We start from the raw sequence: 13,601 nt of genomic DNA on the forward strand, positions 1-13,601 counted from the left end.
AAAACATTTACAGATAAAATGCAGTTTTTCTCCATTGTGCCCCCCCCCCCCTTGTGTGCTGAATAAGGGTCACTGTGATATGCTTGGGTATATTTTATTTACGTGAGCTAACACATTGACTCCAAAATTCATGCTTGTGAAACTGCTACAGAGCCTCCACCAATATTGTTGCCACCCAGGGTGCAGAACCTTCTTGTTATGCCTCTGAAGCCTAGTTTTGTGGTTGCAAGGAGCTTCTGCAGCCCTTATTCTTGTTTGCTACAGAATAAAGTTTTGGAGAGTCTCAGACAATCAGGCAGCAGGAACAATGAGTGGAGAAACCTAGGCAAGCAGATAATTGAAAAGTTGTGTTGTGTTCTAAGAGTCTATAATGCAGAACACTCTGTAAATTTGAATGATTCCAAGACTAAGGGTACCACCAGAGCTAGCCATAGGGAAAATGGTGCCCTGGGTGAACTTGTATTTTGGTACCCCCCTCTGGCACCAGCCTCTCAAGTCACCAGTGTTGCTGCCCTGCCGATGAGGGGCTCTATCCAATGGTCTAGGGAGCTGGGAATGGCATCTGCCTGTGGCAGAGACTGCCAATTGCAGCCCTGTGAAGCTGAAACAGAGGCAGCAGGCCTTGCTATTGGATGAGTATCCAGCAAGTGGTGGCATAGGGACTTTGGTGTCCTGCAGCTGCCATGGTGTGTGTGTGTGTATGTGTGTGTGATGCCCCCCCTGACCATGGTGTCCGGGGCAGTCGCCCATGTCACCTACCCTTAAGGCCAGCTTTGGGTACCACCTTTAGTAAATAAGAGTGTGTGCTCTAAATCATGGTCAGATCATATCAGCCAAAAAAACTGATAAAAAAAGTATTATTCAAGGGTAATCTGTGCATGCTCAGTGGGAGAAGTCTAACAGAGGGAAATTAATTATCTCAAATCCAGGTAAACACAGCTAAAGTCAGATGCATTCTTCTGCATTTACACAAGGCTAATTAAGATCAGAATCAGGCTCCAGTTTCATTGCTACCATCTTGGCCAAGTAGCAACTCAGAATAATTTGATCAAGAGTAATAACTGCCTTTCCTTATTGATAGGAATCATCAGATGAGCCTATCAGCATAAGACGTCCAAATCCCATTGAATGTGTTTGTCTGCTTCTCTTGAGTTCCTTTGAAAATCTTTAGTCTTTGGGATGAGTCCTCTGTATAGAGTATGATGTGGTGATTTCCTGCCCAGTGTTAAATCTCGTTTTGCACATGTGATGATGCTCTGATATATGAAAAACTTAATTGACCTTTTAGACCTATAATGCTCATGTCTTTTTGTTAGTGAGAAGGTAGATGGAGTGTGGCTGACAATCCATTCTGTGACTGTTGAATCATGCCTAGATGTTAGGCAGATCTTTTTATGGAAGCATTATGCACAATAAGCCATGTTCCTTAGTCTAGGGACCAAATTCCTGCAGAGCTACAGGCAGCAGTGGATCCAGGAACAGGCCAAAGAGGGTGCATCTCTCCCCCCACCTCCCAACTCCTTCACTGACATTGACTGTGCTGTGCATGTGCAGTGAGCTCTGAGTTCAGTGCCTGGTGAGTGTGGATTCCTCTTGTGAGCAGTGAGCTCTGAGCTCACCAGCTAATCAGGTTGAGCCCTTTCTTTTACATGGCTCCAGAGCCCAGGAGATGAATGCTGCTGCTGCTGAGCCTTTTTCTTCCTTGTCATCCCTCCTTCCTCACCCTTCATGTAGGGGAAAGGAGTAGATTAGGGTTATTCACAGCACTCACCCCCTGGGCTTTGGAGCCATGTGAAGGCAGAGATCCCACACTGAGAGTTCATATGAAGTACAGCCAAAGGGGTCTTGCTGCTGCATCTCCCCTGGATCTGCCCCTGGCTTCATGATCTAAGTCTGTCCAGCATGCAGAATAAGGAATCCTTTTTGCATTTACTGTAGTAAAGGAATGCTTTTGGTATCTACTCCATGTGTGAGGGTAGGAGGAAGAAGGTGGTGGTGTCATTTTTATTTAACCACTTTTCCAAGTGTGTCAGTATTTTAATGTATGTCATTCCTGTTTCTGTATTATTGCACATGCGTGCATGAAGCTGCATATCTTGTTCCTTGTGTGATATCTCAGGAGAACTGACAGATTATTCACTTTCTGACTGATCATGGCAATAAAGCCATCGAATGTTGGGAGATCAAAATGGCTTGTTACTATACAACTAGGTTTGGAGGAAATATAATAGCAGCCTTTATCTTATAAAAAACAAAGGTTGCTACATAAAAAAACCAACCAAAAAAACCCCTTAAAAGGAACCAACACACAACCCCCACAAAAAACAAGGGCTATTAATGTGGCCTCCCAAAGCCATCTTTGGTCATTTTACTTTAGAAGAGATTCACCAGGATGTGTGTAACAATAAAAAACAGTAGAGGTTAGAATTAGTTAACACTCAAAGAGGCTGGACCTGATCTGTGTAGCTCAAATTATTAAAAGAGTGGTTAAGAATTTTATGCCCTTGCTTTATTTAAAATTTCTCCTACTCAACATAATTAAAATTCAGTAAAATTAGAAGCATTATGAAAACACTTCACTCTCTATATTATTATTCTGCACTGTGTGTGTCCACCCCAACATTTGGAAAGAGACGAACCGTGACTGTTTTAAATTAACAATTAAAAAAAAATAAGTGATCAATTACCCAAAAAATAAAATTCCCCAGTAATAACGTAGTTATAACTGTTTAATTTGACTTCTTTCCATTACACACCCAAACTTAATCCCCACCATCTCATACCATTCCAGTATCCCATTCCATCATGACTTGGTTGAATCTATCTCCCATCGTTTTGTGGGAAATAGAGAAAATATGTAGTATGTAATAATTTGTTGAAGTCTAATGCTATAGGAGAAAAGTCACTGAGAAAAAGTGAGACTGAAGTTTTTAAAGGATTGGATAATGTTATGAGCACCATTAACACTAGTAGCAATGAGAGTGAAAACTAAAATAACAAAGGGTCATCCACTCATTCTTTAGGGAATAAACAAATTGGTGCTGGGGGTCAGGAAAGAATGCCTTCACTTCATGCACAGAATTGAACAAGCCTTTTGGATCCCTGCCATCCATTTATATAAAGGCATCATGGGATCAGATCCCTGATCTGATCAGTTGTACCTCCTGCCATCCCATAAGTTCGTGGCAGTAACTGTGATTTTGGGATCAGGAATCGGGTCTTATAGATTCATAGATTGTAGAGTCAGAAGGGACCACAATGGATCATCGTGTCTGACCCCCTGCCCCTGGCAGGAAAGAGGACCGAGGTCAGATGACCCCAGCCAGGTGACTATCTAGCTTCTTCTTGAAGTCCTCCAAGCTAGGTGAAAGCACCACCTCTCTTGGAAGCCCATTCCAGATCCTGGCCACCCTTACTGTGAAAAATTTCTTCCTAATATCTAACCTAAATCCACACTCAACTAGTTTACACCCGTTATTCCTAGTCACTCCCTGGTGCGCCCTAGTAAACAGCGCATCACCTATTCCCCATTTACCTCCCCTAATAAATTTATAGGTGGCCACAAGATCTCCCCTCAGCCATCTCTTGTGAAGGCTGAAGAGATTCAGCTGTCTCAACCTCCTCCCGTAGGGTCTATCACGAAGGCCACTAATCATGTGAGTGGCCCTCCTCTGGACCCTCTTGAGATTCCCCGTGTCCCTCTTGAAGTGCAGCGCCCAAAACTGGACACAGTACTGCAACTGCGGCCTGACAAGCGCTGCAGAGAGGGGGAGCATCACCTCCTTTGATCTATTAGTCATGCACCTGCTAATGCATGAGAAGGTGCGATTGGCCTTGTTGATGGCCTCGTTACACTGCCGGCTCATGTTCATCTTGGAGTCAGTTATGACTCCAAGATCCCTTTCTGCCTCCGAGCTGCTGAGAAGGACACTCCCCAACCTATAGATGTGCTGAGGATTCCTCCTTCTCAGGTGGAGTACCTTACATTTATCTTTATTAAATTGCATCCTATTGCTCTCTGCCCATTGATCCAACCTATCCAGGTCAGCCTGAATCTGCTCCCTGCCCTCCAGTGTACTAACTTTGCCCCATAACTTGGTATCATCAGCGAACTTGGAGAGGGTGCTCTCCACGCCCTCATCCAAATCGCTGACGAAGATATTAAATAATATCGGTCCAAGGAGTGAATCCTGCTGGACCCCACTGGCCACCTCCCTCCAGGCCGAGAAGGAACCATCCACCACCACTCTGTGGGTGCGGTCCCTAAGCCAGTTGGCCACCCACCTGACTGTGTAGGCATTCACTTCACAGTCTGCTAGCTTCCCAATGAGGATAGGGTGTGAAACTGTGTTGAAGGCCTTCCTAAAGTCCAGGAAGATGATATCAGCCTCAGCTCCCGCGTCCAGGCAGTATGTGACCTGGTCATAGAAGGCTACAAGGTTTGTCAGGCAGGATCTACCTGTCATAAACCCATGCTGGTTTCCAGTCAGCATCGTTTCCCCTGCTGGGCCTTCACAAAAGTGTTCTTTGATTATTTTCTTTAGCATTTTCCCTGGAATTGAGGTAAGACTGACTGGCCTAAAGTTACGCGGCTCATCTCTTCTCCCTTTCTTGAAAATGGGCACCACACTGGCCCTTTTCCAGTCCTCAGGGACTTGGCCGGAGCACCATGAGTGCTAAAACAGCTGTGCTGCGGCTCAGCTATGACACTGGCCAATTCTTTCAGCAGCCATGGATGGGGAGATCATCTGGGCCGGCTGACTTGTACCCATTCAGCTCCTCCAGGAGCTCCTTAACTATTTCAGAACTAACCGTAGGTGGACTGGTGCCATGTAGACATCCGTCAATGATTGAGGTGGGGGAATTGGCTTGATTGGTACTTAGAAATACTGAAGCGAAGAACTCATTGAAGAGCTCTGCTTTTTTTCATGCCTCTTCTACTTTCTGGAGCAGCAGGGAGCCTGGGATCATGATCCTGCCCCCGCCACCTCTCCCTGCCCTTGCACTGGTAAATTAAAAAATGGGTGTTGAAGTCTGAGACTGGAACTGATAATCAATTGATTATTGGCCTGGCCCTGACTGCTCTGGTTCCTGTTCAAGACCCTGACACTGACACTGGCTGAAGCTAAGTGTTGGCCCTAGCCCTGACCTGGAACTTGTTCAGTTTGAGGCACCATAAAAAAAAACAGCCATTTAATGAACATTTTTATGGCTGGTTTGCCATTTTAGGGTGCCTTAAATTGGGTACATATGTAGTACCCTTGCCATTTATACCATAATTAACACCTTAATCACAGCATTAATGTAACATGTAGAGGAGGCCTTGGATATTTTTGGAGATTTATTGTAGCAACAGCTATTAGCTTCTACCAGAATCAGGACAGAAGACTAGACAGACTAATTCAGTGATCTACTATGTGTGCAGTTATCTTGCCTATGCAAAGTAGCAGCACTATGGTCATGCATTTTCCTAGAACCCTGGCTTGTGATGACTCTCTCGTTAGATGCTGTTCATTATGATATTGTTTCCATATACACTTGTTATCAGTTTGTGTCGGGGAAAATGCTTCCTAACCTCTGCAGCAATAACAGTAAGTACATAATGGGCTGGTTTTGTCTATGTCCAAAGAATCAGATAGTGGTTACTGCTAGAAACAGGACACTTGAACTGACACATAATGTGCTAGACTGCTATTGCATATGTTATGTTCTTTACAGAATTGATATTTGAAAATATTTCAAGGGGTCCCTGGCACATGTTCATTTAAAGGCACCATGGGATTTGATCCCTGATCTCAATAATTGCACCTTCTTTTTCTCTTGGAATGCATTATTACTTACTTTCCTGAAGACACTGTTTGACAGAAAGGGAGAAGGAAGAATTCTTTGAATTAGTCTAAGCCAATTTGCACTCTAGACACGGATTTAATTTAATTTTGAATATTTTCTAAGGTCATATCTTCCAGATGTGCCACAACAGTTAGGTGAACAGAAATTCTTGTGTTCCCCTACACCTCCAGAACTTTAGGGGGAATATATTGAATTAATTCATGTTTTTGTTATGCATCTGCAATAACAGGATAGTTGCCAGGGACAACAGCTTTAAGTTACTTCCCATAAAAATGGCTTGGCAAGAATTTTAAGGTGAAGGAGATGAACTAGAAATCAGTCTTTTGGCTTTAACACACCACCAGATAAACCTGCTATTAATGATTTATGTTGTATATGCTGATGTCACATAGGAGTGGGTTCACACCTTCATTACAGAGCACTTCCTTGAAAATTACAGATTATGATTATCTCACAAGTGGAAGGGTCATGGGTTTTAAAACCATCATCAAAGAAAATCCAACGAAGACTATTATTTATGCTGAAATAGTACATTTATATTAAGCACATGAAAACCAATGTGTGAACTTTAATAAGCAACAGTTGTATTGATGGTGGAAATGAGATCCAGGGAGAGTGGAACGTCAGCATTTTTTATAGGGAAGTCTGTACAAAATGACCCTCTTTTTGTTTTTTACCCAGGAAAACTCAGCTTTGTAATGACCTTTCTAATGCCTTTCTCTGTAATTCAGCCATCACTTCCTGACACATTTTAGTTAGCAAAGGAAGTATGGAAGTGAGTGGGAAGAGGGAATAAAGGAGGAGGGAGTGAAATGGTATGATGCATTTATTTCAGATACTCCATAATATTAAGATTTGCCATTGAAATGTCTCTCATATATATGTGAGATAGGTACACATGTACATATGTCTGTACTATCCAATGGTGTTTCCTTCTGCCCCACTACACAATAAGGTGCAACTGTCTGAGGACTGACATTTTTTTTTCCCTCCACCTAAGATTAAGGGAATATTTTCATGACATAGAGCCACACAGCCATCAAACCACTACAGACCTGACCCCTACACAGCACATGAGGAAGAATATACTCTGGATTCCACCTGAGGGCTCCAGCTCCACTCTAGCCCTGTACATAACCTTTTTCCACCTCTGTACCCACTTTGAGATTACTGAAGACAACCAACAGTGCTCCTTGGTCTTGTGCAAGACAGAAACATACTCAAACTTAAGAACAACCTTAATATTATCATATAACAGAGAGATAAGGAGGGTGCCCTTATTATCATCAACAAAACAACATACATACAAGAAACAGAAAAACAACTTTCTAACAGTTTTATAAATTTTGACCAAGAATCCCACAGCAAAAGTCCAGGGGGAATTATACAAACTCTTAAAAATGCTACCTCCTGAAACACAGAAGGGGATTTATTCTCCCACAAACCCATGAACCCAACCCAACCCAATGACCTTTTACTTATTACCCAAGAAACACAAATCTGGCAATCCAGGAGGGAGTTTCCGACTACATTGATTCTATCACATTCCCATATGCCACTGGAGCTGCCAGTTATTTGAAGAACACTACATATTTCCGAAAGAAACAAGGGTCCATTGACAAGTTTCCAGTAAATACCATAGTAGCTACCATGGATGTCACATCTCTGTACACCAACATCCCCCATGAGGATAGATTACAAGCCATAAGAAACATTATCCCTGACCATGACAGCACTGTACTCTCCTGCTTCATCCCCACACACAACTATTTCAGATTTGGGAACTCCTGATACCTACAAATGAATAGTGCTACCATAGGCATGTGCATGGCTCCCCAATATGCCAATGTATTTAAGACAAACCTTGCAATCAGCTTCTTCTCATTCCCTTGGTATACCTAAGATATATCAATGACATCTTCATCATGTGGACACATGGGAAGGAATCTTCAGAGAAGTTCCACCAGGAATTATTTTAACAACTTCCATTCCTCTATCAAACTGGCTCTTGAATACCTCACCCATTACTGTGAAAATTTGTACTAGCCACATTAACACTACATTGTATTAGAAATCAACCACCTGCTACGTCTACCTCCACGCCACCAGCTTTCATGCTAAGCACACCACTAGCTTCGTTGTCTGCAGCCACGCTGTATGCTACAAAAGTACCTGCACTGATCCCACTGACCTGGATGCACACCTTAGGGATCTCAAACACTTAAAATACAATCCCAAAAGCTTAGCCACTCAAATCAATAGAGCCAGGCTTGAAGCCTGTTCTGACCTGGTATAATACCAGCTCCATGACAAGAACAACAAAATCCCTCTGGTCATCACCTACAACCCCCAGCTTGAAAACCCTAGACTCATCATTAATGATGTCCAACCCTTCCTTGGAAATGATGACCATCTCAAGGCAGCCTTGGGGGACAAACCTTTTTTGTCTTACAGATAGTCCCCAACCACAAACAATGTGTTTCTAGAAACAATCCATCCAAGTCCTATTCTCACCAAAACACCAGGCCTTGCAACAGAAGCAGATGCCAGTTGTACCCCCTCATCAATACAGACTACATAAATCACTGGACCAAACAACATGGATTATAACACCCAGGATTCAAAAGCCTGTGGCAGAATACTTGACCATCCCTGGATGTTCCATCACTGACCTCAGAGTAACTGTTGTTAAATAACAAAACTTGAAAAAAAAATCTTGCATATAAAATTGCAGAACAAGAAATCATGCACAGACTGGACTGTGTTATGTCTGGTCTCAGCGGAGACTCCAGATTCTTATCCCATGACCTGGATGAGCTTTTATAGCCCCTTTTGTACTTCAGTGCTTTATTTTCTTTATTATCCTTTTTGATCTCTTCAACCCACCTTCCCGTCTTTCAAAATGATCCCCTTTTTTCCTCTCCCTTTTCTGTCCTTTATATTTAAATGGCTTTATTCCATTCTGTTTAGTACCTGTACTCTCTGCAAGTCCACTCATAGTATCTACAAAAAGCTCATGCCTCTCTGAACAAGTTATTTTATAAGGTGCCTCACTGCTTTGCCTTCTGCTTAACTTCAGACTAAGTTAGCTGCCTCTCTCTACATATACACATGCATGTGTCACAACCAAATTAAGTAGTGCCCATGTCACAAACAAGTAAAACCATTCAAAACAGTTTTTTTCTGCACTAGGTTAACTAAGGGTTAACAATAATGATAGTAACCGCTTTTTTGTTGTGCATGTCAAAAAGAAATTTATTGCTGCGCCACTAACAGAGATAGAACTTAGCCTTCTGTGCTGTACATAAATCATTATAACTGGTCAGAAGAAACAGGGAGTAACCCTATGATAACACCCTAGCGAAGACCGCTAGATAATTGGCGATTCTAATTAAATTTATGACGTGGTGAAAAGCAATTCATAGATTCATAGATGTTAGGGTCAGAAGGGACCTCAATAGATCATCAAGTCCAACCCCCTGCATAAGCAGGAAAGAGTGCTGGGTCTAGATGACCCCAGCTAGATACTCGTCTAACCTCCTTTTGAAGACCCCCAGGGTAGGGGAGAGCATCACCTCCCTTGGGAGCCCGTTCCAGACCTTGGCCACTCGAACTGTGAAGAAGTTCTTCCTAATGTCCAGTCTAAATCTGCTCTCTGCTAGCTTGTGGCCATTGTTTCTTGTAACCCCCGGGGGCGCCTTGGTGAATAAATCCTCACCAATTCCCTTCTGTGCCCCCGTGATGAACTTATAGGCAGCCACAAGGTCGCCTCTCAACCTTCTCTTTCGGAGGCTGAAAAAGTCCAGTTTCTCTAGTCTCTCCTTGTAGGGCTTGGTCTGCAGGCCCTTGACCATACGAGTTGCCCTTCTCTGTACCCTCTCCAGGTTATCCGCATCCTTCCTGAAGTGTGGCGCCCAGAATTGCACGCAGTACTCCAACTGCGGTCTGACCAGCGCCCTATAGAGGGGAAGTATCACCTCCCTGGACCTATTCGTCATGCATCTGCTGATGCACGATAAAGTGCCATTGGCTTTTCTGATGGCTTCGTCACACTGCCGGCTCATGTTCATCTTGGAGTCCACTAGGACTCCAAGATCCCTTTCCACCTCTGTGCCACCCAGCAGGTCATTCCCTAGGCTGTAGGTGTGCTGGACATTTTTCCTCCCTAGGTGCAGCACTTTGCATTTCTCCTTGTTGAACTGCATCCTGTTGTTTTCTGCCCACTTGTGCAACCTATCCAGGTCTGCCTGCAGCTGTTCCCTGCCCTCCGGCGTGTCCACTTCTCCCCATAGCTTTGTGTCATCTGCAAACTTGGACAGAGTACATTTGACTCCCTCTTCTAAGTCGCTGATGAAGACATTAAAGAGTATCGGTCCAAGGACCGAACCCTGCGGGACCCCACTGCCCACACCCTTCCAGGTTGAGACCGACCCATCTACCACGACTCTTTGGGTGCGACCCTCTAGCCAATTCGCCACCCGCCGGACTGTGCAGTCATCCACATCACAGCCTCTTAGCTTGTTCACCAGTATGGGGTGGGATACCATATCGAAGGCCTTCCTGAAGTCTAAGTATACGACATCCACCCCTCCTCCTGTGTCCAGGCATTTCGTAACCTGGTCATAGAAAGAGACTAGGTTGGTCAGGCACGATCTGCCCGCCACAAACCCATGGTAGTTTCCCCTCAGCATAATTTGCCCTGCCGGGCTCTCACAAATGTGAGCCTTGATAATTTTTTCAAAGACTTTGCCAAGGATGGAGGTGAGACTGACTGGCCTATAGTTGCCCGGGTCCTCCTTCCTCCCCTTTTTGAAAATGGGGACCACGTTAGCCCTTTTCCAGTCTTCTGGGACTTGGCCCGTGTGCCACGAGCGTTCGAATATTCCCGCCAGTGGCTCTGCAATGATGTCGGCCAGTGCCTTCAGCACCCTCGGTTGGAGCCCATCCGGGCCTGCCGATTTAAAGGCATCCAGTTTTTCCAAATGACTCTGCACCAGAATCATTTGGAAATGACTCAATTGGCTATGACACAATTACAAATTGTGTAATAGCCAATTTGTGTAATTGGCTATTACACAAATAAAACCCGTCTTCACTTCCGTGAAGAACGGGATACCTCCGCGCACACACCTAAAAAACCTCTGAACGTATGCGTGAGAATAACTGACAAATTGATCGCTAGTCAATCTCCCCCATCTCGACCTTATCAGACGTAAATCAACGACCTGCCGGCCCGATTTTTTCTCCGTTTATCTGCCCGAAAAAAAAAACCTCTTATGCAGACCGACCTACGACCTTCGAACCTTAAGCTGTAACTAACCAAGTATCTCTGACCTCCGCTATTCACCACCTTGACGGCGTGAGTAAATAATCTTGCTTTACAACCGATAAGCGTCCGCCTAATTAATTCCACTCCAAGCGTCACAAATACCCGCCTGACAGCCTTCTAAGGCCCCGGACCCTTATCTGCCCGGGTGGGAGTCAGGGAGAGCTGCTGGCCAGCTGCCCTGGGTCCCGACAGCATGTATAATTTGAACATTAATTTATCTTCCCTTGAAATCACTTCTGATTTTAAAGGCTTTCTTGTTTACATAACACTTGGATGAGTATGGAGTGTGAGATAATTTGGAAAAAAGAAGCCATCCAGCCAGATGACAGATGTCCATTTTGACAGACATCCACATTCAAGGAATAAATTGTTATATTAAAAATACAAAACAACAACAGAACAGGTTTAGTAAGAAAACAAACTCAAGCTTCACCCTGTAAATGCTAGCATTTAGGAAGACATTTTCTCGGTGAATAGATAATTTCAGTTGCCTTCCATTTTACTTAAGCCTTCTGCTAAAGAGGTTGGTAGTGAACATTGTGGAAAAAAAGGATAAGGGGTAAGATAAACTGCTGACTTACAATAAGGTACTATGTGGTAATTCCTCTCTTTGATTTTAAATCCTGGAAAATTGCGTGCAAGTTCTTTTTTCTTTCATGAACCCTTTCTCATACTGTAAATCACATTAACCATAATCACCTTAAACATAAAACACACAAACATTGTGCACCAAACTCTGATCTTGTTCACTAGGGTAAATCTTGAGAAAAGCTTCCGGTTTACATTCATTACACACAACAGAATTTGGTGGAATAATTGAGGTGTTTATAGGGAGCGCCCGGGAGGGGGGGGGGCAGGGGGGGAGGAGGGGTTATGAAAGCTCAAGCTCAAGTCATCAGGTGAAAAAAAAAAGGCATGGGAATAAAAACCAGCAAATGTAAGGATTTTTGCATATAGGATCACAAAAATCAGTAAGTGTTTCTCTGTGTAAGCCTTGAACCCCAGAACAAATTTTCCAATGCCCAGAAGGACCATTCTACACATACATGCAGTTTCCTGAAACTGGTATAACTGGATAAGTAGGGACCCAGTCTAACTACCACTGAAAGCAATGAACAGGCTCCCGCAGTGGGAGTAAGTGTGATGGAAACTCCTTAAATGTTTCATATTTACCGTAAACCTAATGGCAACAGGGATTAATTTTAGGCATTCCATGGAATAGCATGTCTTTCTAGCTCTCCTTTCTAAATAGCTAACGTGGTAAAGCAAAGAGGATATCCCAGTGCTAACTCTGTTGTGGCTCTAAGCCTTTTTTTTTTTAACAGCTAAAAGTACCAAAAAAAGACATGTATGCCAAATATTTAGTAACTCCCTTGCATCAATTATTCTTAAATTACTAATGTTCTGCCCTGACATTCTATCAAATTCATAGTCATCATCGTGCCATCAAAGAGTGCATTCAAATATATTTTTGTCTTCCAAATAAAAAGTTAGGTGGAATGTATCATATTGGATAATATGCTGTGCTTTGGATGATTATTTTGGATTGTAGTTGGATGTACTGTACTAAATGTTACCCAATCAACCCAATTATTGTTTAATTATCAAGGTAGTTGCTAGTTAAAATGTTTGATAAATAATAATTAAAGCAACCACAATTAAGCAGAGGGAAAAATACTGTAAAACAGAAACATGGCATCAGTGAAATTAAATGTCAAAAATGTGATTTTATGAGTTATTTATTCACTGGAATCAGTTTGAGCTGCACTAATCTCAAGTTCTGATTCACTCCTGAAATTTCTCTTCCTGTATAATATATCCTCTAATAATAAGACCTAGACTGATTTGATAGGAGAAACAGTTTTCAGAGCAAGTTTTGTTTACTCTCAATTGTTTAGGAAGCAGCAATATTTCTATTTAGTGAGTTGGGGCTCTGCTTCAATAAATTATTACACTTACTGAGGTGAACCTCAACAAAAATGTTCCACTTAGAGATCCAATCACTTAAAAAGAAAGAAAAAAATTCTAAGGTATTGATTTCCTTCCATTCAAATTAACTGTCAGCCACTGTATATAGCTTATATAAGGGAGGTACTGGTTCAGCTAACTCTTGTTACAATTAATTGGCAATACCACAGGGATTACTAATAATATCTCCACTATCACAAGCAATTTGTTTTATAATAACTCTGTGATCCAAATCAGTTAGTTCTTTGTATATCTGACCAAATTACTTTGCAGAGTTTCTGTTTTCTTTTCAGTAGTTAATACCCTTAAACTCCTGGCAATTACTTTACATAACAATAAATTTGTCAAGCTATATTAAAACTAGTCCCAGATCAATATCAGTAAATCCTAAATATATATCTTAAAAAGGAACCTTGAAATAGGTTGTAATGAAAATACTTGTTACCTGTCTTGT

The sequence above is a fragment of the Alligator mississippiensis genome, chromosome 3 (genome assembly GCF_030867095.1).
Source record: "Alligator mississippiensis isolate rAllMis1 chromosome 3, rAllMis1, whole genome shotgun sequence".
Lineage (NCBI taxonomy): Eukaryota > Metazoa > Chordata > Crocodylia > Alligatoridae > Alligator > Alligator mississippiensis.